Source organism: Musca autumnalis, unplaced genomic scaffold, assembly GCF_047663935.1.
Source record: "Musca autumnalis isolate F117 unplaced genomic scaffold, ASM4766393v1 scaffold_3, whole genome shotgun sequence".
Taxonomy (NCBI): domain Eukaryota; kingdom Metazoa; phylum Arthropoda; class Insecta; order Diptera; family Muscidae; genus Musca; species Musca autumnalis.
This window is the reverse complement of record NW_027411866.1, coordinates 260941885-260967661: the sequence shown is the minus strand read 5'-3', so window position 1 is coordinate 260967661 and position 25777 is coordinate 260941885. Positions and strand designations below refer to the sequence as shown.

At 33.4% G+C, this 25777-nt stretch overlaps 1 protein-coding gene across 21 annotated transcripts in view; it reads left to right on the top strand.

Annotated features, from left to right (window-relative positions):
- The first annotated feature begins 267 nt into the window (after window positions 1-267).
- rdgB (retinal degeneration B) overlaps window positions 268-25777 on the top strand; it is a 60052-nt gene continuing 34542 nt past the window's right edge. For 12 of the 21 annotated variants that reach the window (XM_073978255.1, XM_073978260.1, XM_073978248.1 and 9 more), the window contains exon 1: window positions 301-973. The gene's annotated coding sequence lies outside the window, so the exon portion shown is untranslated. Of the gene's footprint in view, window positions 974-22472; window positions 22773-25777 lie in introns of those variants that run through there. The other 9 variants (XM_073978262.1, XM_073978257.1, XM_073978269.1 and 6 more) reach the window with 3 other exon arrangements.

The window sequence follows — 25777 nt, the reverse complement described above, 5'->3', positions numbered from 1 at the left end:
CATTTTAAAAGTAAAGGAACTGACCATTTGATGTCATGTATAGCTAAGCACCCTGTATAATAACAAAACAATCTCTAGCTATGTTGATAAATATTCTCTCTATATAGCAATTTAACAGTATAAACAAATGTTATTAACATAATACCGATTAAAAATAATAAACAAAACACTCTTGTATTGACAAGAGTATAGTGAATCTCTGCATCAGTGGAGCTGCTTCTCTCCACATCAAAGCCCCACATATTTTCGTGGTTATGCTTTGTTGGTGCCTTTATTATGGAATCAACAAATGCAGCTCTCGCAGTCTTGACATTGACGCGCTCTCGAAAACAACAATCGAAAAACGGTTGTCGGACGTACCAGTTCGCGTTGAAAATAAAATACAATTTTTGCAGAAATTAAATGTGGCTCATCCCTCAGATGATGGCATTGGCCAAAAAATCATAAAATGATTTTTTGTTTACCAAACAAACGAGAGTGAAAATTTTCCCCCATCACCAAAATTACCAAAAATATACATATTAACAAAATATACAATTCGTGCGTCCGAAAATACTTGCGTGACCGTGTTTTCGCGTGTGTTCACAAATTAAATATATGTATTTTTGCAAGTTCATTATATGTTAAGAAGAAAAAAACTTTAGTCAATATATTTAGCCATCTAAGGAAAAAGAGTAATTATTCCAGTGAAATAGTGCACCTCTCATCGGTCAGTCAGTCGGCTGTGGATTTTTGGGGCTTCTTTTAGCCAATTAACGAAAAAAATTACGACATCAGATAAAAAAATTGATTTATTTTCAAGTTTACTATGCTGTCGTTTATTACTGACATCTGAACCCCAGTCAAAGTACACACAGAGAATCAGTAAAGTTGTTCCTCAACACAGTTTGCCTACCAAGGCAGACAAGAATCTGAAAAAATCAGCAACACAAGCAGCTGTTAAATGTATTTGTTGCATTCCGAAAAATAAGTTGTAAGTGTAACGAAAAAAAACTAATTATTAACGTAATTTTTTCATTCAGACAGACGTACATATGTACATTGAAGAACATTGGTACGTCTGTATGTACCCACGTAACAATAGTGGAGCTGCTTATGTCTCAGTTGTATATACTCGTATAAGATGGATAGAGAATAATCGCGTAATGTAACCCCATACCATTTATCTAATCAGTGTGGAAAGATATACTCTGAGAAATTTAACCACTCTCCCCAACGTGCTACTTGTTTTTTTTTATTTTTGTAATAAACAGAGCGAATGAGCGAGCAGGTGTTGTTTTCCAATATAAACTATTTTTCGTAAATTGATGGGAATTACTCAGAGGAACGAACACTTTGTTTATTTTTTTATAGGTAGGTGATTACTCTCACAGCCAGTGATATCAATACGGTTAGTTTTTATCACATTAAAAACAAAAACTTCGTTAACCAATATTGGAGAATGTAAAATTTATTTATTATCCACACTACTACAAGTGTAGGGTTTTTAACACCGCGAAATATTGATCCTTAGAATCTAGGACTCACACCATTCCAATCTACAGGGGCATATTCGCCAATAGTTAGAAAGATTTGATCGTGTCAACTTTGCATAATTCAATACAACAGTTTTTTGGAGTTTACGAAGCACTAAAACAAATTAAATCATACTTGATCTTGCACAGAAATTTAGCACTGGGGGGTTACTCTGCATTGCGATGCGTAAGAAAAATTGTACCGAATCAAGTAATTGGTACTCTCTAATGCGTTTTCGCATCTCCTTTCGCATTTAATTTTCGCAAATCTTGTATCACCGCACTCTGTAATACGAAAGCGTATGTCAAACTCGTGCGATAAGCGCAAATATCTTGCGTTAACAAAACACCAAACGCAAAGGAAACGAATCATGCAAGTTAGCACAATTAAATGCTTGTATTTACATCAGAATTGTTTATTCTTTTCGGGAAATGTTGTTAAAATGTTGACGTATAATAATTTAATAAATCATTATTAAAAAAATCAAAAAACAATTATTAATTATTTGCGGCATTGGAAAGTACTATTCGTCGAGTCTCATATTTAATGGTCATACATGTAAACAAGTTAAGACCCATATCTCGGGAAGTATAGACTTAGCTCTGAAAAATTAAATATCGTAATAATCAGGGTACCTATGGCAAAAATGTCAGACCCATCCGAGAGTTGATTCAAAACGACACTTGTTCCAAAATCTTTATTTGTCACCCAAAGTAGTAAGCAATGCTTATTTTTCACTGTATTTGTTATAAATCGTAAAAACACTTTGTATAGTTAAATGGAATATTGTTTTGAGACCAATAGCAAGAGATTTGCACATGAAATCGTATATTGCTATAAGCGAACAATTAAAATGAAAATTTTTAAATTTTGATTTTTGCAATAAATTAGTTGTCTAAATGTACATAACCGCATCTTTATTGAGACGAAAACATTTTTCCGCCACCGAATCCATAATTATTATTTTTTTGGTTATAAACGATTAATAAGTTTTAAAAACGCACGTACCGAACAAAAAATTTTTTTTTAAATGTTTTTATTTACAATTTTTTGACATTTCTTTATCTCATTCTTCGTTGTTGTTTACATTGTGCAGACAGCATTGCCATATTTTCGCTTTATTTTGCGAAAACGGGTCATATTTTCAGTTTATTTTGCGGAAGCGGTTGCGTTTGTGATACAGAGTACCAAATTGTACTCTTAACGCATTTAACTTTCGCATCGCATTTGCTTTCGCATCGCAATACAGAGTAACCCCCCTGATATCTGGCTAGCTGTTTGCAAAATGGTCCAAGTAGTTCTTTAGTTTTTGTGTAATAATTTTTTAAGTTGGGAAGTCAAATTCCAATCGCGAACTTAAAACGCGTTTTTCTCGAAACTGGATTTTTTACATGTTCAAAAAAAACTTCCCCAATGATATTTCGATCCGAATTCTCAAGGATAAGCGCGATTGGTGAATTCATTTAAAAGAGAATTCCTCATAAATACATAACACCACTCCCATATGCCTGTATATGCAAAGCAAAAACTACTTTCCACAGTTTGGCGTCTCCGCTTTGAACTATGTATTCTTTTACTAACAACGAATTAAGCAAGAAAGTCTTCTGCCTCCGCATTAACTATTACAAAATCAACATACCTGTTTCAATACGGAAATGGTTTTTAAGTATTTTTAAGTTTTTTTTTTGTTTTTTATCAATATTTAGATTACGAGCGTATTATTCTTATTATTACTTAAACAATTATAATAATAATACGCACACAAGTACCGAGCGTATTATTCATGTTAGAGTTGGGTAATCTAGTTCCATAGTTCCAAAACGTGTGATTAACGTCATAAAATATAACGGTTGATATTACGTATATGCAGTTTCTTCATACAAATGATGTGGGCCATTGGAACTGCTTAGTGAACTAGATCAAAATTCTCTAAAGGCCGCAATTATGGTCCAATCGATGAAAAAACTTTAGCAGTTCATTATTGTGGCTAAAAAATGATCTCTACAAAAATTTATTACGATCGGTTAACGATAACCCGTGCTCTCTGGCCGCTCTTTATTTTTCATAGAACTTTGTATGGGGACAAAAAACGAAGTTTCCGAAAATCGCTCTACAGGCCACAATTATTTTCCAATTGATGGAAAAAAAGTTTACCAGTTCATTATTTTGGCTGAAAAATGAATCCTACAAAAATTTATGAAAATCTATTCTCTTTAGACATACATTTGATGTTAATTAAGTTTCATGTTAAATAGTAAAAAAATACCTGATATACACTCTGATACGACCAAAAATGTGCCTCGTCGAAATAATGGTTTCAGCAAATTTGGAGTCAATTTAACTGTAATAACTCTCGAACGAAGCAAAAATTTTTATTTTTAAGTTTTGCCTGTTTAGGTCGAAGGCCATTATTATTATTTTTATTTTCAACAAAATCTCCTTAGGTCATATAGCTCGATTAATTAAATTAATTATAGATCTCACAAATAATTGCCTCCGTCCTAAAAATGCAAAACTTAAAAATAAAATGTTTGACGCTTATTGCCATTTAATTTTGTCACCATTTTTTAGTTTAAATGCATATTATTTATATTATTTGAGAGATTATATAGAAGAATATAATTATTTTTTTTTTTATTTTTTAGTGCATTTATATATAAAACACTGTAGCTTATATTTTTAATTATTTCTTTTTTATTTTTAGTTTTTTTTTGGTAAATAAATTGTTTTTTTTTTTAATTTGTTCATATTAATGGCTGTAAATTTGAAAAGGTTAAAACCCAAAAAATTGCATTACTCATAATTATACCCTCAACATTTATGCTAACGAAGGTATGTATATACACTTTCATACGGGCAAAATGTGCCCCATCGAAATAATGGTTTTAGACCCCAAGTATGTTTGGACGAAATGTGCTTCTGACAATTTGGAGTCGATTGAGCAATGTCCGTCCGTCTGTCTGTCTGGCTGGCTGGAGCGCACGATAACTCTCGAACGGATAAACAGATTCGTTTCAAATTTTGGCTTTCGCAATATTTTACCCAAACTTAGTTTAAGTTCGAAGATGGCTATATCGGTCCACTCCTTCCGGTACCTCCCCACAAAAGTTCGAAAATGTTCGGAAAATTTGTGCGCACGATAACTCTTGAAGGGAGTAACCGATTTGGTCCATACTTTGCCCATCGTGAAACGTGTACGAGACTTAAATAAGTTTTCAATATGGACTCAATCGGTCCACTCCTTCGGGTACCTCCCACACAAAATTTCGGAAAAGTTCAGTTTAGGGCCATCTCTCGAATCGCTTTAATTTTTGTTTTAGCAACTTGTATTCGCTGCCCTCCACACGACGGTACAAGTTTCATCAGGGGCAAATCCATACTTCCTGAGAAAAAAGCCCTGAAAGTAGCAAAAAAAACCCTATGGCACCGTGTGAGGTGGTTGGAGCGCAAGATAACTCTCGAACGGTTTTGCCGATTCGGTCAAAAATTTGACCTAAGTAATATTTTGTCCAAACATAGTTTAAGTTTGAAGATAAGCCATATTGGTCCACTCCTTCAGGTACCTCCCCCACAAAAGTTCAAAAATGTTCGGAAAATTTGTTCGTACGGTAACTCTTAAAGGGAGTGGCCGAATTAGTCTATACTTTACACATCCTAATATATCTACCAGATATAGATCAGGTTCAAATATGGACTATATTTGTTCACTTCATCCGGTACCTCCCACACAAAATTTTCGGATAAGTTCACTTTAAGACCTGATATCGAATCACTTTGATTTTTGTTAAAGCAACTTGCATTCGCTGCCTCAATTATGATGGTAAAAGTTTTTTTTAGGGGCAAGTTCATACTTCTTGAGCAAACAGCCCGATTAGTGTAAAAACCCCCTATGGCACCATATGTTGTGGCTGGAGATCCACTTCCATAACTGTCAATGTCGATCGATTCCTTCTAGTATCTCCTCCGCAAAACTTTTGATCTTTAATCCTAATCAACATTTTTATCGTTTTAAACGCCCAAAATTTTTAAACCGACCTAAATACATACTTATTTTGGGAAAAATTGTTTCAATATACACAGGCTGAGGGTATATCTCTGTCGGCAAAGCCGACTTATACTTTTTTACTTGTTTTTAACTGATTTATAAAAGAAATTTGACCTTTGAAGGATTTTATTTGTTGACAATATTTGTTTTGTCTCCGAGAGTAAATAAAAATTCTTAACAGACAGAATGATCGTTTTTGACATGAAGACCTCAAACCTTCGGAACCCATAACAACGAAAGTGCATGTGATGTGATGGGGAAAACGCCGAGACACATGTCTTCTCTTTTTGGTCTTCTACCACGCTGCGGTGTCAGAATATTATTAATTTTCCACTTCCAATCAAAAGCGAAGTGACCTAAAATAGCAAAGGTATTTTCGTCTTTTAAGAACTCTAACAAAACCGAATTTGTACATCAGAAACCCTGTTGTACAGGATAATGTACTTACAAGGAAAAATTACAAAAACAATACACATTTTGTTATTTTCAAAAAATATATCAATTCTTATTCACTCGATTTTACTCTTCGATTAAACTCGTACCCTATGTGGAGCATTTTCACTCCCACCCTTTTTTTCTTGCAAAACTCGTACTCTTCAAGTACTATTACTCGTAAACACTTTTCACTTCGCGAGTGACGAGTAAAAATAGAGTATACTCGATTTATTTTTTCAACTCGCACGAGTGTTCCCTCTCAAATTCGAGCGTGTATTTCGGAGCTCTGGTCAGGATATTCAGATTTTACAGTATCGTTATATGAGGATATATCAAAAAATTTTGGTACAAAGATTTTCTATAAGAAGAAAGGTTATATTTCAATATTTAATTGATTATTTTAGGTAAAATACTTAAAATCGGGTGGTACCGTTCTAAGGTTACAATATCCCGGAATCGCAACTGAAATATTGAAAAATCAATATTTTAAGTAAATAAATTAAATGTAGGCAGTTTTTACAACTTTTTCAGGTTTGTATTTTAGGTTGGCATCACTCAAATGCACCGCGAGTAATTCAATCTCAGTCTCGCTCTTTCGCATAAATGTATGTCTGAATGTCGTATAAACGATTAAATATCTTAGTGTTTGTTTACTATTTTTTCCATAATTGGCTTTACCATTATTTTTGTCTTCTTGGTGGACTGAAAGCATTACCAGCAAAACGCGATGAAATCGCTGTCACTGGAGCAAGGTCAAGGTGTAAACGCATTGAAAACATAAAATGGAGTAGAAATGACAAAGCCAAATTCTATTGTTGTGAATTTCTTCCCTCAACCACTTTTTAGTTTCTTAGGCTCCTTATCTTGACGTCATGTGCTATCAAAGGGGGTCCCTTAGCTAATACTTTTTTGAAATAGTAAGCTATAAATTTACAGTGAGTATATTATATTCGCATACATACATAAACATAATTATAATATTTAATTATACCTACTTAAAGTGTTAATCCAAATTCCATTTAAATGTAATTAAACATACCTTTAAATCAACTTTATGAGTTGTATTGTATGCTGAAAATGAGTAACTACCTACAATGGTATTCACTTGATAATGTTTATGATGTGTAATAACTTACGATTACATATGAATGTATGTATATGTACATTAAAAAGTCACAAGAAAAACTAACGTGGTTGCCGGCAAAATTGTGTTCAACTTCATGCATGAAAATATTTAGATAGAAAAATATGGTTTTTGCCCAAAATTGTTTTTCGAAAAGATAATGTGTCATAAAAAAGTAGTGAATTGTGTATCAGACATTGTAATTTATCTCCACAATTATAAGGTCTCTGCTGTATGCAAAATAAACAATTTCACATTCTAGAAAATATTTGTCAGATAGCCGGTCGGTCAGTAGAATTTGCTCAATCAATTGGCGTCTGTGCCATATAGTTGTCGTTTATCTAATCAACCACAATCGTCTCCAATTAAGTAAAACTAATCAGTGACAAAATTCTTAAGCCGCTTAGACTAAATTGATATGTACTTGTGCATGGTTCTGTTCTGTTTTTTTTTTGCCTTCTGACTTTTATTTGAATTAATTTGTTTATTTTTTGGTAATTTGTTGAAGCGAGTCCATAATTCCATAAAATTGTATGAATACATATCGTCGGTGTCATGCTTAAGTGTTCCATACGCCATTTGCCTGAATCGAGAAAAACTCGAATTAATGTTTAAGGTAATACAGGATAAAAATGGTGCAATAATCCAATACGTAAAGAGCTTAGTTATACTTAACTAAACTCATAGAATATATCAGTAGTTTAATTTAGTCAGATATCTGTGATAGTCTAGAAGTTATGCAAAATTTTTATAATTGCAAAAAGTTGCTAAATTGTTCCTTGGAATCTTTTTTTTATGTTTTTGGCAGTTTGTGTCACATGGAACACGTTTTGTCACACTTCAACCAAAACATTATTTATCAATCGTGTTCCACCTCCCTTATATGAAGTGCTACTGTGGAGTTTAAAAATCAGGACTTTAAATGAAACATTTATTTTTCTCATATAAATACAATAAGGACCATTATTATAGGTTTCCTTAACATTTATTTAAGGGATTGCCTCTACTTATCACAATTTTTTTGTGGTAAAAATTTCGATCGGACAAAACGGATTGATATTTTGCATTTCTAAGGTAATATAAAACATTTAAACGTGTTTTTCTTATAATACCATTTTTTTAGTTGGTGTCCGCACTAGCTTCAAATCGAATTAACGTTTTTGCGTATATTTTTGTGGACTTACATCAAAATTTTGTCTTTAAACTATCGATTTTTTGCTTAAACCATTGATAAATTTTCGTTTTCATATAACAATACAATATTAAACAAAATTTTGGATTTAGAAATTATTATTCTTCAGTATTTAAACCAAGTCCTTTAAAACAATTTGTTCCATACGCCACATTATTCATAACTTGGCAAAAATGGGCAATTTTTTGTTCCAAACGCCATAATTTTTGGTGCGGAACAATTTGTTTTTCGTCTCGATGGATATGGAACTAAAAAGTTCAAAGTTGTTTCGTTCCATACGCCAGGCTTTATGGATATGGAACAAAACGACAAGATTTTTTGGGTCACAAAGCGGATATGGAACATACTGGAATCTGAATATCTCTTATAGTTATAAGAGATAGAGAAAACCCGACCAAAAAATCTGAAAGAGCATGGTTTAAAATCTAGTAAGGTTCCTTTATCTGAAAATGTCAAAAATGGCGTATGGAACACTTAAGCATGACACCGACGATATGTAAATATAACAAGTAAAAAAGTATCAGTCGACATTGTCGACAGAGATACACCCTCAGCCTGTGTGGATTGAAATACTTTTTTCCCAAAAAAACTTACTTTTTTAGGGGGTTTTCAAAACAATATGGAGTGGATTAAAGCGCAAAAAATATAGTTTTTTTTTAACTGAGTTTCGACAATATTTAGAGTACCATGTTACTCCACTCCTTGCACCTTCGAATTTCATCTAATATTCGAAGAGTTATTACGATATCCAAAGTGTGGACGAACGCAGTATTCGGTTCGAGCTCTCCAGTCACTACATATGGTGCCATAGGGGGTTTTTACAACTTTCGGACTGTTTTCTCAAGAAGTATGGTCTTGCCCTTGAAAAAACTTTTACTGTCGTAATTGAGGCGGCGAATGCAAGCTGCTTCAACAAAAATCAAAGTGATCCGAGTGCAGGTCTTAAACTGAATTTATCCAAAAATTTGTGTGGGAGGTACCCGATGGAGTGGATAAATATAGTCCATATTCGAACCTGACCTATACCTGATAGATATATTAGGATGTGTAAAGTATGGACCAAATCTGTAACTGCCATCAAGAGTTATCGTACGCACAATTTTTCCGAAAATTTTTGAACTTTTGTGATGGAGATATGGCTTATCTTCGAACTTAAACTAAGTTTGCACAAAATATTACGAAAACCACATTTTGGACCGAAACGGCGGATCCGTTCGAGAGTTATCTTACGCTTCAACCGCTACACACGGCGTCATAGGGTTTTTTTGCACCTTTCAGGCTATTTTCTCAGGAAGTATGGACTTGCCCCTGACAAAACTTGTACCGCCGTATGGGGGGCAGTGATTATAAGTTGCTACAACAAAAATCAAAGCGATTCAAGGTCCTAAACTGAACTTTTCTGAAATTTTGTGTGGGAGGTACCCGAAGGAGTGGACCGATTGAGTCCATATTGAAACCTTATCACGATGTGCAAAGTACGGACCAAATCGGTTACTCCCTTCAAGAGTTATCGTGCGCACAAATTTTTCGAACATTTTCGAACTTTTGTGGGGGAGGTACCTAAAGGAGTAGACCGATATGGCCCATCTTCGAACTTAAACTAAGTTTGGACAAAATATTACGATAGCCAAATTTTGGACCAAATTGGCTCATCCGTTTGAGAGTTATCGTGCGCACCAGCCAGCCAGACATACGGACGAACATTGCTAAATCGACTCCAAATTGTCTGAAACACATTTCGTCCAAACATACTTGGGCTCATTTTGCCCGTATGAAAGTGTGTATACCCTTTCTAGCCTAAAGGCTGAGGGTATAAATATGTACATAAGGGTTTTAGCTTTTTTTGCAATTGTTATAAATATAAACAAGTGAGCATAGGCTATAGTAGGGACGGGCTGACCATGTGATAACCTACACCACTACCCCTGTGCACAAGCTTTTCACTGATAAACATTTCTTTTAGGAAATATAATCCGACTACCACCAAACATAATATGCCTCTTTCTTTCTGGGACCCCCATAAGCAAACAAAATTTCGTGACCATCCGATCAAAATTACGACCTGTAGCATGATTGCAAAAAATGGAAGAATTGGATGCATTACTGACTATTGTGGTATCTCCCTTGTTTGATCACCTTCGCTAACCTACTTTACACCAATGTAAAAGTAATTTTTTCTTCTTCCATTGACAGGCTTTGCCGTTGGAATACCCCTACTAGAAGCCGATATATTCACAAACAATAAAACTTTGAATGACACGAGTTTTTCCCCATTCCGACCCCTAAATATTATACGACTATCGCCAAAATCAATACGTTTCTTCCCCTGTGGGGCCCCCATCTACCTCCAAAATTTCGTGACTATCCGATCAAAATTTCAACCTGTAGCGTGATTACAAAAAATGGAAAAATTGGATATATTACTGACTTTTGCGATATCTCGGTTGTTTGCCCACTTACCTCAACATACTACTTTTCTTCTTCCATTGACGGGCTTTCCTTTTGGAATACTCCTACCACAAGCGGAGATATTCGCATAAGAAAAAAAGGTTGAGTTTTCTCTACATAAGCTTTTTGTTTATTCCGACTTCTATATTCTATCCGACTATCACCAAACTTAATAGGCTTCTTCCTCTGAGGGACCCGCATCAACTCCCAACAAATTCATGAAGATCGGATCAAAATTGCGTTGTAAAGGTGATATTTTCAACTTTCCTTGCCAGGTTTTGCTTTTGATATACCTCTTAATGAAACAGAGATATTGGTTTTGAAATAAAAAGTTGACATTTCTCCAAATAAGGTTTTGCCCATTCCGACCCCTGAATATTATCCGACCACCATCAAAATCAATAGGTTTCTTCCTCTGTGGGACCCCCATTAACCCCCAAAATTTCGTGACGATCCGATCAAAATTGCGACCTGTAGCGCGATTTCGAAAAAAAATGAAAAATAGGATGCATTGCCGACTATTGCTATATTTCCGTTATTTGACCAGCTACGCCGACTTACTTTGCATTATTGTAAAGTTGGGATATTCTACTTTCATAGCCAGGCTTTGCTTTTGGAAGTTCCCCATCCAAAGCTGTGATATTCGTCATTATAATTTAAATCGCAAAAATTAAAAGTTGAGTTCTATTAGCGACTATCGCGATATCTTCGTTGTTTGACCACCTACGACAACCTACTACACATCGTTGTAAAGCAGGTTTTGTTTTTGATATACCCCTTGTAGATGCGAAGATATGCGCTTTGAAATAAAACGTTGACATTTTCTCCAAATAAGTTTTTTGCCCATTTTAGGGGTCGAAATATTATATATTATCCGACCATCACCAAAATCATCAACACCCAAAATTTGGTGACGATCCGATCAAAATTGCGGCCTGTAGCGTGATTACAAGGTTTAGATGGACAGGCGGACGGACGGACGGACACACATAGCCAGATCGACTCAGCTCGTCGAGGCATTCATTTTGGTATATGTATATAAGTATGTTATATATAAGTATCGATGCTTTACAAACTTTTTGGCCAAAACCACCTTATAATACCCTCCCCACATAGTGGTGTAGGGTATAAAAATACGACCGACCACGCAGCCGTGCAGGATATGAACAAATATAAGATTTGCAGTGTTTATCGCAATTCAGTTATAGTTTTTTTGAGAGGGTGTTCATTTGCAACTGAGACCTCAAAGTTTTCATGGACCCTATACATAGCTAATATTAAAACCCGAGCCGATTTTCACAATTTTTGTAGGATTAGTTTTTTAGCCACAACAAAGAACTGGTAAAATTTTTCCACCGATTGGACAATAAAGGTGGTCTGTAGAGCGATTTCTTGGAAATTCGCTTTTGGTCCCATACAAATTACTATGGAAACTTCGAGGCCTCAGTGGCACGTGTTAACATATTCCGAATGTGCTCAAATTGTGGCAATCTTAAAATCCAACAAAACTAAACATATTAGATGGTGCCGCCTAAAACGAAATCCGACATCAATGTTTCCCTTTGAGATAAAACCTTAATATACACTTGCTCTTGCCGAAGTCCTCCCTGAAACTTCTGTAAATACCCATTATATTTTTTCATATTTTTACTGCAGATCAATGTGAAGCACGCGGTTAAATCTCCCTAAACCAAATATTGTATTTGTTCCAAAATCGGCAACGCGGTAAAATATTCTTTTAAAAAATATAAGCTTTTGTGGTTGAGTCGAACACCGGATGCGCGGTTAAATCCCTCATTAAAAATTAGGTTGGCCAGAATTCGACCACGAATTTAATGAACAATAACGCAATGCAACACAAAAAATAATTCCAGGTAAAATATGGCAGATTATGAAAATGGGCCGACAAATAGAAGACACGTGTATCGGCGTTTTAAAAGTTTACCTCGGCAGGTAATCTAAATAGGTACGGCAAATTCCCCCATTAATACATTTTTGGAAATATTCGAGCTAAGATTCCGTAGAATCCTTGCATTTTAGGTAGACAGGTAGCTTCGGTTGTATTACTGACAAAAATGCGATGAAACTCTTCGCAAAACAAATTTACCCTCAAGTGAGTCATTGAAGGTATATTTTTGGACCTTTTTCAAAAACGTCATTAAAATATGATCACATTCAGATCAACATATTTTAAAATATTATTTACTATACAATTTTATTGGTCTCAGAATACATCAAAACTCTAAATCATACCCCAAGGCCAGGAATCTTTAAAAACATCTTAGACTTAATGTTGTAGCTTATCTAAGTTTATGCAAACTTGCCCCAACAACCAATGGATGACGTCAAAGGCAAAAATGTTCTCCGTCAAATTTCACTATAAGTCACCGAAGAAATTAAATATATATTTGCACTATTTGTATATCAAGATAATATCATCTATACTAACTTTGCCAAAAAAAACACGAAAATATTTTTGGATGAAATTTGTTTTCTTTCTTTTTTGAGGTGTTACATAAAACTTAGTTTTAGGCAAGTGGTGTCGATTAAGCCTAATAATCGAACTGCGATCATTTAGAAAACTCGAATTTATGTCGATTTATAGTGTTAATTCATCAAATGTTCTGAACACAGGAGTCACAGAAGGGACTACAAAATATGTTTAGTTCCACATTAAAATCATGGCTATTAGGACCTACATACATATATCATCTATATTTTCACTGAACTCCCACGCATTTAGAGACGTAATATCAGATGAAGATGTTATTTTAGTTAAGTTATTTATTTTTTTTTTTTTTTTGTCAAATACTAATTCAGCACATATTACAAACAATTCTCAAATCGAACAATGAAATATTTTCTGTAGGCCTATTCTGTAACTTTTATCGATTGAAAAGTTGTTAAGATTTCTTTTGTTATTGTAACAATTACAAAACAAAAAATGAAATTGCAAGGCATATTTATACAAGGTAGAAGTGACAATCAGCTGTGTTCTTACTTTTTTTGTAAGTTTAGTTTTCAAAATGTAATAGGGTCTACTCATGAAGTTTGAAACCTTCAAATATGCTACCTTAAAATACTGTTTTTCATCTTAAACGTGTAATAAAAATTACCCACGAGAGTTGTCAATACCTTACATTTACATTTTGATTCAAATTTGTTCTATTTTAGAGGATTTTCAAAATGTATTTATGTTTTTCCTAAAAAAAAAATTTGGAACGACCCTATTATTCAATATTTTCTTTGACAATTAATTTTCAATAACAACAATGTTGTTTTTGTAAATTTGTTAGTTGTTGTAATTCATGCATATACCTTATATAAAGATGCCTTGCAATGAAATTGTTGTAAAATAAACAATGAGTAAAGTTAGGTTAGGCCCCTGCCCCCTATTCTGTAACTTTTTAACAACTTTATTCATTGTTTATATTACAACAATTTCATTTGTTTGTTTTGTAGTTGTTACAAAAACAAAAGAAATTTAACGTTAGAGCAGTAAGTCTCATATGTATACTAGGATTATGACTTTTATACAACCTCATATCCCTATATCATATATTGGTGATTCGATAGAAACATTTCACGCACACACACACATATCAATTAAAAGTGGTTTGTGCGGATTTTTTTTCAATATTTCAATTGAATAATAGTTATAGTCAATAATAGGCAAAGGTCATTCATTCGTGCAAAAGGTAATATTTTTTTCTAAAAAATGTTGTTTCCTTTCAAAGTATTTAAAAAACAGACAAAATTCAAAGTTGTTTGTGAGAAACCTTTTCAATACTTAAATAGAATAAATTTTACTTTTTCTATTAATAAACAAAAGTTAATTCATTCCCACTACAGGAAATCATTTTTGAGAAAAAAAGTCAAAAAGTCATAACCCTAATGTACATATATACAGTATGCAAAGTTCGTATTAATTCCATATTCTATATGCAAATATGAAACAATTGTTGGGGAATTCTATAAAAAAGTAAGGTTTAAAAATAAAAAACAGATTTTTAATTTATTCCGTTACTTAGGTACAGATGGCGTTATAGAAATTGTAAATATAACCATAATCATTAGCTTCGTTTCCGTACTTTTTAATAGTAAAACTCGTAAAAGAGGGAGCTGTAAAAAATGTTTTCCTACACAAAAGTTTTTTGAAATAGTTCGGGAACGCTCAAATTTGTCGAGTAAAAAGTTTTTAAACAGAGCGCCATTCAGCGTCATTTTTGTTTAAAGAGAAGTGAACATTTTTCAACTTTTTTTGTGTACGGGAACGGTTTTTCGAGTAAAATGTGTAAAAGTTGTAAAAACTTTTTAGTTCTGGAACAAAGCTATTTTTAAAAAAACATTCAAGAACTCATTTGAATAAAAAATCAGAAGAACTTAGAAAAATGTGATGGATGAATGTCGACCGACAATTGAAGGAAGAAGACCGAGAGGCAGAAAAGAAACATCGTGGATACGGAACATAAAGAAGGGACGGGTCTGCAAGAAGAGAGAAGTTTCTGAATGCCACAAACGATGGAAACCTCTCTATAATAGATTAAAACATATACATGCATATTTAATTGTTAACAATGTAACACATTAATAGCTCTGTTCCTTTACGTACAAGAATCTTCAAGTTTTACCACTTTTTACTCGAAAAGCGTTCCTTTACTTCAGACACCATACGATTCATATGGGAGCAGTTTACAACTTTTACTACTTTTGCCGGTTTTACCATTTTTAAAAGTAAAGGAACAGGCCAAAAGTGTGATCGCTAACATGATATTGACAAATAATAGCTATATTACATTACGTGTATTTCATGTGTATGTTTTGAATTTTTTTGTCCTCGTGTAATTCTTTGTGTGTGCGAAAAATGACATTTTGCATAGGATTTATAATGTTTGCTATTACACCAGTACATGTTTTTTGTGTGACATAACCTATAAATGTAAACAAATACTTTATCAAATCGATTTATTTATGTTTCTTTACAAAATTCTTTCTTTTAGCAAATTTTGCAAATTTCTGCTTTCATCAAAACAAACAAATCAGCTGTTTTCTATTTATTGTATATACAAAAATAGGAAGGGCTCTAAAACGAAAAAGTTACACATGGGTTCACACATCATTTTGATAGACGAAATTTTTTATATGGATCACACTATGTGTACAACATGTAGATGTAAAAAAATGTAAAACATACACATGAAATACACGTAATGTAATATAGCTATAAAGAAAAAGTTGTAGCAGCATGGAAACCTACGTAGAAGCATAGGTTTGATGATGGGTTGGCAACTAGAGTTGGGCAATCTCGTTCAATTGAACGATCCGGATCACTGTCCTCGTTCAAAGGCGAATGAGTAACATCATAAAAACCAACGTGTAAAATTAAGTATACGCAGTTTAGTCAAAGAAATTACCGGTGTCCATTGAACGAGATAGTGATCTGGATCGTTCAATTGAAAGAGATTGCCCAACTCTATTGGCAACCGCTTGCCGATTTTATTCATTTTTTAGGGATGTACGAATATGAGCTTTGCATACTGTACAAGTAATTTATAGTGTTTACTTACAGCCGTGTCTTCACTAAGCCCTGTTAAAGGTTGTAAAAATTAATGACAATAACAATTTGGCTTACACAATTTCAATACAAATGCTATAGACTTTTGTATCCCGTTGTTTAAAACACAGAGAAAATGTTCATCAAACTTCAGTTATTGTGTTCCATTGTATTCAAATATAACACCTCCATTAACCCACATATCAATATATCGATCGGTAGGCAAGTTTAACGGCATTAATAATTGTTAACTTATCGTTGAGATTATTGGTATGGAATTGTCGTGTCATTTTATGGCATTGCTTTGTGAAATGAAAAAAGTTAGACAAAAAGATTAAAGTTCGAAAAGTCTGGATGTATTGCGCATAATTTGCATTCTGACTGAATGATTCAAATTGTTGGGCCGTCACTGATGACTAATTCAAGTAGTACCGCTGGTTACAATTTAAATTCATGAACACCATTAGTTTTATCGAAAAAAACTCCATATTCTCTACAGATTTACGCGGGAATTATGAACACAAACAAAAAAAAACAGACTTTGAAAAACTATTTTCTGAAATTGTTTAGCATAATTTTCTTATCAATCATTTATAGGAATTTAATGTTTATGGGCCAACAGCAATTAGTACAAATCAATAAAGTAGTCATAAATGAATTTTGATTAAGTTTCGGGGGCTACTTGTCAAAATAGGAACATTTTTTTAGTGAAAGGGAGGCGAGTTTGTCTTAAAATAGCATAGTATCTCAAAAAACGTTTGAACATGTTGCAATTAATTTTGGTTCGACATTGTCCTTCGTTCCATTCCATTCATATCATTTTAAAGGCCTATAAGGCCCTAGCGTTTATAGAAGAAACTGATTGATTAAGTTTTGGGGGTTACCTGTCCAAATAGGAATATTTTTTTAGTAAAAGGGAGTCGAGTTTGACTTAAAATAGCATAGTATCTCAAAAAACGTTTAAAATCTGTCATTATAACATTGTTGGGGCCAAATTTGTTGATCTAATTTGGCATTTAAAGTTAGTATTAAACCTAATGTTCCTTTTTATAACAAGAACAAAATACAACATAAAATTTATTAATGGTTACATTACACCATATGTTTTTCACGTGTATGACATCAGCTGGTGTGTGGATTAGTATATCCAAAGTGATAAAATACGTATAAAAAACATATAGTGTAATGTACCCATAAATAAAATAACACATAATTATTTAAATAATAAAATAACATGTAGGTAAATAACAAAATAAATAAATACTAAAACAGTAATAGATAGGTGTACCGACCAATCAGAAATCTAAATTAAATTTTAATTACAGTCTCCAATATGATAATTATAACCAACTGTGACATTAGTACTTTAATCTGCATTTCAATCGAAATGACAAGTGTCTATTGTATTTATACTATATATGCCTATGTATTTGTATTATGTATTTGGAATTTACTATCTATCTACCATTATGGTGTATATGTGTGAAGGTCACCAATTTGACAACTGAAAATGGCACAAGGAATGGAAAACCAAAAACAATTGTCGCCAACAGTTTTCTTTCATGTTTGCCTTGAAGCAACCACCAACCAACATTTGTTGGGTCTTTTTCTAGTGATTTCGAATAAAAATAGAGATTCCCATCGTTAATTCTATTTGGACTCTCACACTGTTCAAGTCGAGCCAAAAATACGAATTAAGGAAAACAAAACAAATGTGACGTCACAGGTGAAAAACATTGGTGCTGTTCGTTCGTTGGGGGCTCCCCCGACCACAATTCCGATTTCACTTCTGTGAAAAACAATAATAACCACAACAACAACAGCAGCAAAAAGGAAAACAAAAAGAAAACATACAACTGCAACTTGTTGGGTGAGTGTAATGAGTGTGTGATACATAATAGAACGTATCTGAGAGAGAAAGTGATTGCGATTACAAGTTACAATTTAATGACGTACTTGGTTTGTTCTGGTAGTACAACTACCTCATCCCGTTTTTATGTTTAATGACGTCATAACTTTTGTTGTTTTGAATCCTCTCTTCTGTTAAAGAGATGACAAAACAGATATGTCGAGATGACATTAATAATGAGATTTTTGTTGCGCATTGTGGGGTTGCCAACTTGATGTGTTTTATTGGTGGGTAAAAAGTAACTTTTTACATTCCATGGTAGGGCAAGAACCTACCGATTTTCGGGCTGCTGATTACATTTTTGATATTATTTAACCGTCAGGCGGTCATTTAAGGGTTCTTTTTGGTCCCTCCTCCTATAAAATGTGATCTTATCGGATCAAAATATTCTACAAATTTGTTCGCCATCAATTTTTACTATGGGTCCTAGAATACACCAAAACTCTATACCTTACCTAAACTTCAGAATTATGCAAAATTATAAACACATTTTAGGGTTAAGGGCGTACTTCATGTGAGTTTTGGCAAAATTGTCATACAAAGCATCATATTAGGAGAATGCCGCCAAAGACAAAAATGTTCTATGCTAAATTTCACTATAAGTTACCAAAGAAAAGAAATCTCTATTTGCATTACATACCAAGAAAATATTGTATCAATTTTGCCAAAAAAACGAAGAAACTAAAATAGGGTGGCAAGCTTCCACCATTTCTACAGTTTTGTAAATATTTGAGTTAAGATCACTTGGAATCCTTGTACTTTAGGTGTATAATGTCTTTGGTAACTATACTGACAAGAATGCGAGGAATATTTTTCTTAAAAAAATTAACCCTCGTGCGAGTGCGGGTCCTTTTGGTCCTTTTTCCACAAATCTTTAAAATTTCCTATAAAATGTGATCGGATCGGACCAAAATATTCTAGAAATTTGTTCGCCATAAAATTTTACTATAGGTCCTACAATATACCAAAACTCCAAATTATACCCAAACGCCAGAAAGTGACCCTATACTATATTCTGACATTCTGAATGAAAGAAAATCTGTACATACCTGCAAGACAAAAGATCACATAAAAACAAAAAGTGCAAATATGTGCAGGATGTTTCGATGGAAATTGGTAAAAAAAACCCTTCCTTTTTTATGAAATGATAAATTACACGGCCCAACTCGATCTTACTCTTGAAAAAAAATTAACAAGTACGGACATCAATTATTAAAGAATGTACGATTCATTGGCTACACTGAACATCTTAAATACGTTTCACATAATTTTCATTACAATTGCGAAAAGAAAATATTTAATAACCGCTGTTTATTTTGCATATTATCATAGATTTATAATTAACTTAAATATTGAAAAAAAAAAACATTTTTCCAAATAGGGTCACTTCGACCTGCTTTTATACCCACTTATTAAACAAGAAATGTATATATTTTTTCATAACTACACTCACTGGGATCCTATAAACAATATCTGACCCTTTTTAGTGTAAATTGATAAAAAATTTTTTTCGATTTTTGGCCAGGTTTTTTGGAAAATCGGACACTGTGCAATGCTTTGGCATATCATTTCCACCAATGCTTTGGCATGTCATTTTCACCAACTCTCTGCAACGACATTATCATTACGACGAGAGTTTTAACAACGTTGGTTGTGATTTCGAGTATCCGGACTCGATAGTGAACATATTGAAACTAAGGAAACCAAAACCTTAGGTCAAAATATTGGAAGGTGGGGCTCCTAAAGACGATAATTTTTTCGCAATTTTGGAAAATACGTAATTTCTGCAAATTCCTCGAGAAAGAAATAGGTATTTCTCGGAAACTAGAACAGATATTGTGTTCATTGATTTTTGTTAGGTAATAGGTAGGATTGTTGTCTTTAAGAATTCAATAAATTACCGTAGCGTTTACACGAAGTGAGCTATTTTATTTTTCCCCAGGTACTAAATTTTAGTGAAATTACAACTTTAGTGTACTAGAACATTTAGGGAACAGCATGGAATAAAGTTCCGTTTTCACAGAATGATGCTTTTGTACATGTCCCATTCCATCGCTTTAACACTTTTTTTAAATTTATAGCAATTACATGGGTAAAAATGTGTGCGTTTTTCCATGCCCTTTCCGATATAAAGTGTACCTTTATTACACAAATGTAAATTTTTTTGAATTTTGGAACAAATGTTAAATTTGAATTTCTTGTATTCCTCTTAGGGTGTCCAAAACCGAAACCGGTTAACCGGTTACCCGGTTTTTCGTTAAAAACCGAAACCGGTTTTCCTCAGAATCGTCATTTTCGGTTAACCGAAAAAACCGGTTATTTTTGCCGGTTAACCGGTTTTTTTAAAATAGTAATATTTTCAATATTTCATTACAATATTACTCTTGAAAGTAAAATAAACTCAACTAACATAAAATAGGCAAATTTCTAGATGCCAAATGTGTTTAAAACTGAAAAGTATTTTGTATAAAATGGTCTTAAAGCAGCTTTCGGCAGGTTATTTTTCTTGCATACTTCAGGGAGATTTAATGGTGTGAGTGGAGAGAAGCTCTCTCTGAGGGCACGAGTATTCCTTTTTGAGAGTATTCCTTTTTTGAACATATTGATTTTTGTCCCCAAGATCTACGTTATAGGGAAGTTTGACTGTAATTAACACGATCTTTAGCCGAATGCCAGGTTATAAATGCAATGTAATAATAATGAAATGTATGTTTTATTCAGACATTTCACAATAATATGAAGCTTACAAAGCGAAACGACGTAAATTGTAAATTTAGTTCTTTTGGTACATAATTTTATATTAGTAACAGTTTATACTATTCTTAAATCACAATTTCAATCTTAATATTGCTGCCCCAATTTCAAGGTTAAATATTCAGATATCATGGATTTGATGAGATAATTATATAACAAAGTCGTTATACTTAATTTAGCCCTTTCCGCCAATTTTTAATAAAATTTTTATGAAATTTTTACAGTTATTTAAAAAACCGGTTTAAACCGGTTAACCGGTTTTTGAAAATGTTAATAACCGAAATCCGGTTTTTGAAAAAAGCGAAAATTTCGGTTAACCGAAAACCGTATTGTTTCAAAAAACCGGTTTTTTGGACACACTAATTCCTCTGCAACTGCAAGACCGAATTTAAATATTTTTAGTTCATCGGAAAGCTGATCTGTCGAAAACAAAAATTATGAAAATATTTCTAGGATCAGCCGATTTGGTCCAAAATTTTGGTCCAAAAGTTCAAAACTTTTCGATAAAATGGTGCGCACGATAACTCTCGTAGGCAGTAACCGAGTTGGTACATACTTTGCACATCGTAATATTTCTGCAAATCTTAGATAAAGTTCGAACATGTTCCATATCGGTATTCTCCTTAAGAGTACCTCCCCCACACAAGTTCAACATTTTTGTTTATGTGCAATTTAGCATCTCTTCGTTGTCCTGTTTACAGCGATATTATGTCGTGTGAAAGTCCATGCTTCCTGACATAGTGGTCCAAAACCTCTAAGTTATACCATGACTAACTGAAATGCCTGGAGGGCCCTCTAAATATCGAAAAGAAAAAACCAAAATAAGATCCAATTCCTAAATGGACTATGCCGATGAATTTCTACAGGTACCTCCTCCACAACACTTCTGAGCTTTAATCCAAATATATGCAAATTTTTATCGGCCACAAAATCGAAAAACCTCCTAAATACATAAATATTGGAAAAAAGAATTTTGGTTGCGTAGCCGGTATTCAATTCGTTATTGTCCATAGATGAAATTTTCAATTCACACAGGCTTTGTCGGCAAACCCGACTGATACTTTTTTACATATATACATATACCATATATAATTTTAGTTCGTCAATTAAAAGTGGTCTGTGCGTGACCTTTTTCAATGTTTTAATGGAGTAAACAGTTATTTTAGTCATTAATAGTCAAAAGTTTATCCAATCTTGTAAAAGGATACAATTTAAAAAAAATGCATAGTATTTTTTCACTAAAAAATATAATTTCTAAATGGATTGTGCGTGATCATTTTCAATACTTAAATGGCTAACGTTAATTGACTGTCGCAACCGGAAATTTTTTTGTGAAAAAGGTCAAAAAGTCATAACCCTAGTGTAGATATTTACCATACTGCCAACGTAATCACAAAAACGTACATCCCGTACATCCTTTCAACCGAGAACTACCCCTAAAATTAAATTGTTTGAGGGTAACCCTGTCTCATGCCTCAAATGAGCGCAAATATTTCCACAGACACTCTGTCTTTTTTTTTGAGAAGTTACTGCACATATTTTTAAATTAGTTTCTTTTGGGGGTTCATCGAGTGTAGTTCGCGTTAAGGATATAACGACGGAAAGAAATTGTGCGTCTCGATTAAAAGAATAAATTTTGTACAGAAAAAGAAGAAAAAATTCAGGAAAAATGGTCAATGTCAATATGTGAATTCCTGAAGAAAAACAAACACAAAACTCGATTTATGAGAAATAAATAAAACGGAAATCATTAAATAAATGATATTGAATTCAAAAGATAAATTCAAATAAAATAAGGTGACAAACAAATCCAGAAATTATGGTTCCTAAAGTATATGTAACTCTTTTTAGCTGTTTTGTATCAAAAGGAAAAGTAACCAAATAAAAAAGGAAATTACCTCCGCACTTCAGTAGACTGTCTGTGTGGCACATGCGTGTATTATAATGTAATTGTAGTATGTATAGACTGTGTGGCACAAACAACATAAGGAACAACAAACAGAACTAAGGCAACAAATAAATATTTAGTTTACAGCAATTGTTTTTTATTTTTATTTGGTTTCAACATGAACATTATGCATTGTTTGGAGTTGGTACCCAGCGAACCCAGTTACCCCAAATGTATCCCATGTCAATAACTAGGCTAGTAATCTCACCCTCAACACATCCCACTATCACCTCCATCCATACATATTTAGGGATTATTTACATTTTAGCAATAGAATTCTTAACTAAATGTGCCAACAAAATTAATGGCAAGGATTTACGGATGATTAGCGGAGGCATCAAATAAGTAAACAAAATTATACTCAAAAGCCTGGACACAAAAGTCTGACAATTGAAGCAATTTATTTAAGATCTGGAGCGTATTCATTCCATAAAAAAATTTAAATAAAATACACCATCCGCGTTGGCAAAAACGTTTACATTAACATTGAAGTGGAATGAATCCATATGCATTTATAATATCATCGGTATCATGCTTAAGTGTTCCATATGCCATTAAGATTGCAATTAAAAAAATATATGTTTGTGAATTATTGAGAAAGAATATTTAATCAAATGTGAATGTCCAGAAAACAATTTATAATGCACATTTATACCACAAAAAGTCCAAAATGGTACATGGAACACTTAAGCATGGCTATTGACGACGATATAACCTTGTATCTTGCAACAACTGCAAAAGTTCCAATCCATCAGCGGAATGTAAATTTTAAATAGAAAATCAATAGAAAATATCGTTTGTGGAATGGTGCAATATTTTCCCTAAATACTGCCAAATTCATAGAAATCTGACATAAATGGTTTTAAAAGAAATCTAAGTTTGTCATTCCTTTTTCAACTCCTCGAAATAATCATTTAAGATCACACAAAGTATAAAAGAGGGTTGCACTATAAATTTCTGGCATAATAATGAAAACGTGAATATTTTTTTTTTCAAAAAATGGGTTTATTGTTTTTGAAAGTAATCTTCAGTATAATTTATATACACCTTTTCATGCTTTCAAGCGTACATAGCCCCGTTCATGCACGGACTACTTTTTTCTGTCACAACGGACGCTTTTGGACGACTTTTGGGACCTCATCTTTAGGAAGTGTCGGCCACGATTGGATTCATTAAACCAATTTTTCACAGTACTATAGAACAGTACTTCATCGCCACACAAAATTTTAATTTCATCGATGCACTCTTGCCGTGATAATCTACGTCTAAAGTTGTAAAAATGATCGAACGAAAATGTCCACAATTAAATACCTTTTTTAGCAAGTAAGTCACTGTTAACAGCACAAAATATGGTCGTATGTCAAAATGTTCTGAGTAAGTATATGCGAAAAATGTCAAACTTCCCAGTGAAAATGTCAAATATCACAGTTCTGCCTAGGCCGGAAACTTATCGCCCAGCCACCGTATAGTATATCGTAAAATTCTACACCGATATAGCTCTATCTGTCCTTTTCTGGAAATCACTCTAGGTCCGAACGGATTGAAGAAGGTGGATACAATTTTGATCAAGTGTATTATAGGTCCGAATGTTAAAAATTAACAGTATAGGCGTCGATTTAAATGTTATGGTTATGACTTGAGATTTTGTACTTTCGGATGTTAGAAAACATTTGAGGTAGCCCCCATATATTGCAACGCGTTGTATGAAATGCTAAAGGTGTAACTCCCATTTGCCCACCTAATTGATTGTAATCTAGACATTTGTGTTTCCCGACGTTAGAAAACATGTTCGCAAAAACAAAACTGTATATATGTATATGTAGGTCCAGATTTTCGTATAAATATTATATAGCTATGTACATGCTCGGTTTTATTTGACATTTAGGATTCCTAGTAGTCAAAGAATTTATCCACAGTCTTCATATAATGGTACCACCCGATTGCAGGTATTTTGAAGTTTATATCTATTTTCATTTTCGGCCTAAATTGGGTGTAATATGTCATTTATGGTTCGCAGTGCATAAAACGTTCTCCGTCAAAAATTGTGGACATAGGCCATATTTTGCTATAGCCACCATGTAACGGTATCGGCCGATTTCAATTATTTTGAAGTTTTCAGCTAAAAATTAGCTATAATTTGGTAGTTGGTATTCTCAGATTGTGGATATTAGGCCGGGGCGATTTGAAAACCTTAATGAGCCCTTCGAGTTTCTGATTCCTGGGATTGAACTGAGCAAAAAAGTCTACTAGACCATAGGTCTACCGCAAAAGTCGAGCCTCCCGATTTTGACTTTAAGTTTTTTATCCACGTTTTTTGGAAATTTTAGCATATATTGTAGCCAAGACAGTGATTAAGAACTCTCTAATACATCGCAAACGCATTGGAACGCTCCTTCAGGCAGTTTTGGCCTTGAGAAGGTGTAAACTTTTCGGAAAATGTCGATAGATGGCACTGTGCTAGATTTTCGCGGTAGACCTATGGTCTAGTAGACTTTTTTGCTCAGTTTAATCCCAGGAATCAGAAACGCGAAGGGCTCATTAAGGTTTTTTCTTCCATACAAATCACCCCGCCCTAGTGGATATACATATGAGGAATATTGTCATTTTTTTCATATTCTGTTTCCAACAAAAATTGAATTTTTCTTTTCGCGCTACATCAACAATTTTTGTACATAGGTTAAGAAAAAATTCTCCAGTACAATTCCGATCGCAAGCAAATTTTTTCCGCAACAACCAAAAATTTGCTTGCGATCGGAATTGTACTTTTATGAAAATGAAAAAATTATTATAAAAACGCTAATTATCAGCAAGGGACGTCAGTGTGTAGATTGCATAATATTTGTAAAATGTTACT